The sequence below is a fragment of the Anomaloglossus baeobatrachus genome, chromosome 2 (genome assembly GCF_048569485.1).
Source record: "Anomaloglossus baeobatrachus isolate aAnoBae1 chromosome 2, aAnoBae1.hap1, whole genome shotgun sequence".
NCBI lineage: Eukaryota > Metazoa > Chordata > Amphibia > Anura > Aromobatidae > Anomaloglossus > Anomaloglossus baeobatrachus.
The window spans coordinates 648677396-648683395 of NC_134354.1; the positions used below are offsets into that span (position 1 = coordinate 648677396).

Consider the following 6000-nt stretch of genomic DNA (forward strand, 5'->3'; position numbering starts at 1 on the left):
GAGAGCCTGCCCCCGACCGGCGATGCGGAGGGGGGGGGCTGGAAGTCATGAGGTAGCCGCTTTGGAAGCGGTACCTCCATTTGCTTTCTTGGGGCGTGTGTGAGTCCGCCACGAATCTGAGTTTCTTTGCGTCCTCTGAGTCCCTTTGGACGAGGTAAATGGTGTCTTGCCCGAACCTCGAAAGGACTGAAACCTCTGCTGCCACTTTTTCTGCTGAGGTTTGGGTGTTCTGGGTTGTGGTAAAGAGGAGTCTTTACCCTTGGACTGCTTAATGATGTCAGCCAATGGCTCGCCAAACAGTCTCTCTCTAGACAAAGGCAAACTGGTTAAACATTTTTTGGAACCAGCATCTGCTTTCCAGTCCTTTAACCACAAGGCTCTGCGCAAAACTACCGAATTGGCGGACGCCATTGAGGTGCGACTGGTAGATTCTAGGACCGCATTGATAGCGTAAGACGCAAACGCCGACATCTGCGTGGTAAGGTGCGCCACTTGCGGCACTGCTGGATGCATGATAGCATCCACTTTTGCTAAGCCAGCTGAAATAGCCTAGAGTGCCCATACGGCTGCGAATGCCGGAGCAAACGACGCGCCTATAGCTTCATAGACAGATTTTAACCAAAGGTCCATCTGTCTGTCATTGGCATCTTTAAGTGAAGCGCCATCCTCCACTGCAACTATGGATCTAGCTGCAAGTTTGGAAATCGGGGGGTCTACCTTTGGACACTGAGTCCAGCGCTTGACCACCTCAGGGGGGAAAGGGAAACGCGTATCTTTAGATCGTTTAGAGAAACGCCTTTCTGGGTGAGCGTCGTGCTTCTGGATTGATTCTCTGAAGTCAGAGTGATCTAACAAAGCACTCAATTTACGCTTGGGATAAAGGAAACGAAACTTTTCCTGCTCCGCAGCCGCCTCTTCTGCTGAAGGGGCTGGGGGAGAAATATCCAACAGCCTATTGATGGCTGAGATAAGGTCGTCTACCATGGCATCCCCATCCGGGGTATCCAGGTTGAGCGGGGTTCCAGGAGTGGATTCCTGATCACTCTCATCAGACACATCACAGGGAGACTGATTGCGCTGAGACCCTGAGCAGTGTGAAGACGTCGAGGGTCTTTCCCAGCGAGCTCGCTTAGGGTGGCTGGGGCCATCATCTGAGTCATAATCCTCGGCCTGTGAAGCCGGGGACCCCCCTGTGGGCTGGATACATTCCAAGTAAGGGGGACCTGAGGACCGAGGCCTCGCCGTGCCCAGAGACTGAGCCCCATGCATAGATTGCAAGGTCTCAAGGATTTTTGCCATAGATACAGACATATTATCTGCAAAAACTGCAAAGTCCGTCCCTGTCACCGGGGCAGAACTTACAAGCGTCTCAGCCTGGGTCGCTACCTCTCCTGACTCCGGCTGGCGAAGCAGCACCGGGTCGGAGCATTGCACACAATGGGGGTCATCAGAGCCTGCTGGTAGATTAGCCCCACATGCAGCACACGCAGTATACACAGCCCTTTTTGCCTTGGCCGCCTTGCGTTTTGAGGATGACATGTTGCTGCTTCCACAGAGCGATCTGGGATATGCAGCCAGAAGCGCACCTCACAGTGCAAGAAATACAAAATCTATATAACTGTATCCAGCACACTGATACACAGTGAGGCACTAGAGGGACCAGCACAGAAAATCGCTTACCGCCCGCTTAAAAAGCGGGTGTGTGGTCGCCAGATAGCCCCTAGTCCAGGTCTCCCAGAGCCTTGCGTCCTTCCTCCAGCCAGGCATGCATGTAATGGCCGCCGGCGTCTCGAGAGAGGAAGGGGGGCGGGCCCTGGGCGTTCCTGGCCAAGAGCGGGAAGCCTGCTTCCCTCTGTGCCAAGTGAGAGGGCTGGAGCATGTAAATCAGGCTCCAGCCCTCGTCGCTGCTTGCGAACAGCGTCTCTCCCCTACCCTGAATGACAGGGTGGGGGCGGGAACGAAACGGAGCTGCCGGCGTCCTAGGCCCAAAAAGCCTGGGACTAAAGTTATAACCGCCGCCGCCGTAAAAGCGCGGACGGCGGATCCCCGGCGCACCACAAGTCACAGCAGCGCCGCCCGGTCCAGAGGGGGTCGGCGCTGCGTTCCCAAACACAAACAATCCCCCAGTAATCTGTAGGGACACCAACTCCACGTTGCGGTCCCCGGCGCACTATAACACCCAGCCAGCCCGGAGTGTGTCTGTGCCTGCCGGGGACACAGAGTACCTGTAAGATGCAGGGCCCTGTCCCTGATCGTACTCCTGCTCCGAATCCATCAGGTTCCAATGGGTCTGTGGATGGAGCCCGGCATCAGAGCTGAGAGGCCGGCAGGATCCCACTTCCACAGAGCCCTACAAGGGGATGTGGAAGGAAAACAGCATGTCAGGCTCCAGCCCTGTACCAGCAATAGGTACCTCAACCTTACAACACCATCCAGGGGTGAGAAGGGAGCATGCTGGGGACACTATATGTGTCCTCTTTTCTTCCATCCGAAACAGTCAGCAGCTACTGCTGACTAAAATCTGTGGAGCTATGCATGGAATGTCTGACCTCCTTCGCACACAAAGCTAAAACTGGAGAACCCGTGATACCACGGGGGGGTATAGCCAGAGGGGGAGGGGCCTTGCACTTTTGATGTAGTGCTTTGTGTGGCCTCCAGAGGGCAGTAGCTATACCCCAATCGTCTGGGTCTCCCAATAGAGCGCTGAAGAAAGGTTAAAGACCACCCGCTCATGCGCACTAAAATACTTTGATCTGCCCTCCACAGGGCAGATCAAAGTGCGCCTGCGCCAGACCTCAATGCCAGCTAGTGTGGATGACATAAGACACGTCATCCACACTGGGCTGGTTTAAAGGAGGACGGTGATTGCCGCAGAATGAAGGCGCCGAACTGTAGAGCAGCGACACTCATCGGACCTGACTGCCCCCTATGTGTATACAATAAAAATGTTTTTTTCTGTTTTACAGAGCTGCCTGGGCTCTTATATACAGTACTCTGCAATGCTGTATATAAGGGCTCACCGGTGCTGGTCGCAGCTTATAGGAGCCAAATCTGGTGACAGGTTCTCTTTAAAGTCTATTGAGAAAATCTGCAAATAAAACACATTAAAATATTGCAGATTTCAAAAACGCACCGCAAGTCTGCTTATGGTTGGAAAAATGTAACATTTCTATAAATCCCATCCATTTTGCCGGAGCTGTAATACTTAGTGTTTTTTTGGCAAGTGTCAAGAACTCATCGTAGGAACATAAAGGGGTTGTCCAGTCTCATGGTAGGAACATAAAGGGGTTGTCCGGTCACTCATGGTAGGAACATAAAGGGGTTGTCCGGTCTCTCATCGTAGGAACATAAAGGGGTTGTCCGGTCTCTCATCGTAGGAACATAAAGGGGTTGTCCGGTCACTCATGGTAGGAACATAAAGGGGTTGTCCGGTCACTCATGGTAGGAACATAAAGGGGTTGTCCGGTCACTCATGGTAGGAACATAAAGGGGTTGTCCGGTCACTCATGGTAGGAACATAAAGGGGTTGTCCGGTCACTCATCGTAGGAACATAAAGGGGTTGTCCGGTCACTCATCGTAGGAACATAACGGGGTTGTCCGGTCACTCACGGTAGGAACATAACGGGGTTGTCCGGTCACTCACGGTAGGAACATAAAGGGGTTGTCCGGTCACTCATCGTAGGAACATAAAGGGGTTGTCCGGTCACTCATGGTAGGAACATAACGGGGTTGTCCGGTCACACATCGAAGGAACATAAAGGGGTTGTCCGGTCACTCATGGTAGGAACATAAAGGGGTTGTCCGGTCACTCATGGTAGGAACATAAAGGGGTTGTCCGGTCACTCATGGTAGGAACATAAAGGGGTTGTCCGGTCACTCATGGTAGGAACATAAAGGGGTTGTCCGGTCACTCATGGTAGGAACATAAAGGGGTTGTCCGGTCACTCATGGTAGGAACATAACGGGGTTGTCCGGTCACACATCGAAGGAACATAAAGGGGTTGTCCGGTCACTCATGGTAGGAACATAAAGGGGTTGTCCGGTCACTCATGGTAGGAACATAAAGGGGTTGTCCGGTCACTCATCGTAGGAACATAAAGGGGTTGTCCGGTCACTCATCGTAGGAACATAACGGGGTTGTCCGGTCACTCACGGTAGGAACATAACGGGGTTGTCCGGTCACTCACGGTAGGAACATAAAGGGGTTGTCCGGTCACTCATCGTAGGAACATAAAGGGGTTGTCCGGTCACTCATGGTAGGAACATAACGGGGTTGTCCGGTCACACATCGAAGGAACATAAAGGGGTTGTCCGGTCACTCATGGTAGGAACATAAAGGGGTTGTCCGGTCACTCATGGTAGGAACATAAAGGGGTTGTCCGGTCACTCATGGTAGGAACATAAAGGGGTTGTCCGGTCACTCATGGTAGGAACATAAAGGGGTTGTCCGGTCACTCATGGTAGGAACATAAAGGGGTTGTCCGGTCACACATCGAAGGAACATAAAGGGGTTGTCCGGTCACTCATGGTAGGAACATAAAGGGGTTGTCCGGTCACTCATGGTAGGAACATAAAGGGGTTGTCCGGTCACTCATGGTAGGAACATAAAGGGGTTGTCCGGTCACTCATGGTAGGAACATAAAGGGGTTGTCCGGTCACTCATGGTAGGAACATAAAGGGGTTGTCCGGTCACTCATCGCAGGAACATAAAGGGGTTGTCCGGTCATCAGCAGTCTGCGGATCACCCCGGTCCCATATCTGCCACCGCCACCAAGCAGTGGATATTCAGAATTGTGATAACACTAAACTCGAGTAGATGAGCCTGTGACATGACAGTCTGGAAAAAGCCAAATCTCGAGCAATTAAAACGATTGCATGACAATGTCAGACAGCGCCGCCATAGATCAGACATGATAATGGACAGCACTGCAGCCACAGCATGCCTGGCGAGGACAGAAGTGCTGACACTTGTAGTTCCATAACTCAGAGCTGCTGCCTTGTGATTCTGCACAGAAATGTATAGAGCCCCCAGCCCCATGCATGCAGGTAATAGGAGAACATGCTGCTCCATTCACAGCCATTGACCACTGGTACCAGTAGCTCCAGATGTCTGCAATGATTACATTAACTATTGCTATGCCAGACCCCAGCTGCAGCCGCCCCTCTGTGCAGGTTTTAGGCCAAAAGCCCAAGCTGTATGGCGCTTACCTGTGTGCACCCCGGGCTGCTCCTCACTGGGGACTGTCGTGTCTTCTCCCTGCTCTTCTCTCACACAGGATGTGGCCACAAAACAAAAGATAAAAAAGCCCACAACAGGGTAAAACACGCAGGGGGCGGCGAATAAAAGTAATAATATGTCGCCCAGATGAAGTCTCTGCCAGGAAGTGAAACTTCACCAGTGTAACTAACAATAATGGTTACATGTTACTGAGGGGGAAAGCAGGTTTAGTCAGAAAGCTGGAGAGACTCCAGAGAGCAGCTCACACCCTCTGTGAGGCGGCCTCTGCCCCTGACAAACACATCTGTGAGGCGCTGACATAGCAGAGCCGAGGAATCCCTGCCTACTGTACATGAGCTTTGTAGTGAGCAGGAGGAGGCAGCCATAGCCCCCACTGCTGCTGATGACGCCAGAGCTGCACTCATAATACTGGGGAATCCTCTCTCTGACGGGCACTGACATTTCTGCGGCTTTTCTTGCCGCCTTCTTTATATTCCCCGTTGTAAACCATGGCGGGGGGCTGTATTTCCTGCTGATACACAGTCACAGGTGCTGTTTATTCCGGAATAAACATTTACCTCACATGTAATTAGGTTATTACACAGTGCTAATGATGGCGGCTGCCCCGTCCTCCTGAGGTGGGCGCCTCAGACATTATCTGTGCACACGACGTCCAATTCAGAGTCAATTTTTCAGGAATTGCTCCTTTTTGCTTGACTTTTGTAAACCTGGTGTCTTTTTAAGCATTAGTTTTGGTCAAATTTTGAGCAGTTTTTCGACA

General features: G+C 52.0%; 1 protein-coding gene across 2 annotated transcripts in view; it reads right to left on the reverse strand.

Annotated features, from left to right (window-relative positions):
• DGKA (diacylglycerol kinase alpha) overlaps positions 1-5555 on the reverse strand; it is a 311491-nt gene extending 305936 nt beyond the window's left edge. For both annotated transcript variants that reach the window (XM_075336996.1, XM_075336997.1), the window contains exon 1: positions 5210-5555. The gene's annotated coding sequence lies outside the window, so the exon portion shown is untranslated. The remainder of the gene's footprint in view (positions 1-5209) is intronic.
• Positions 5556-6000: the final 445 nt, after the last annotated feature.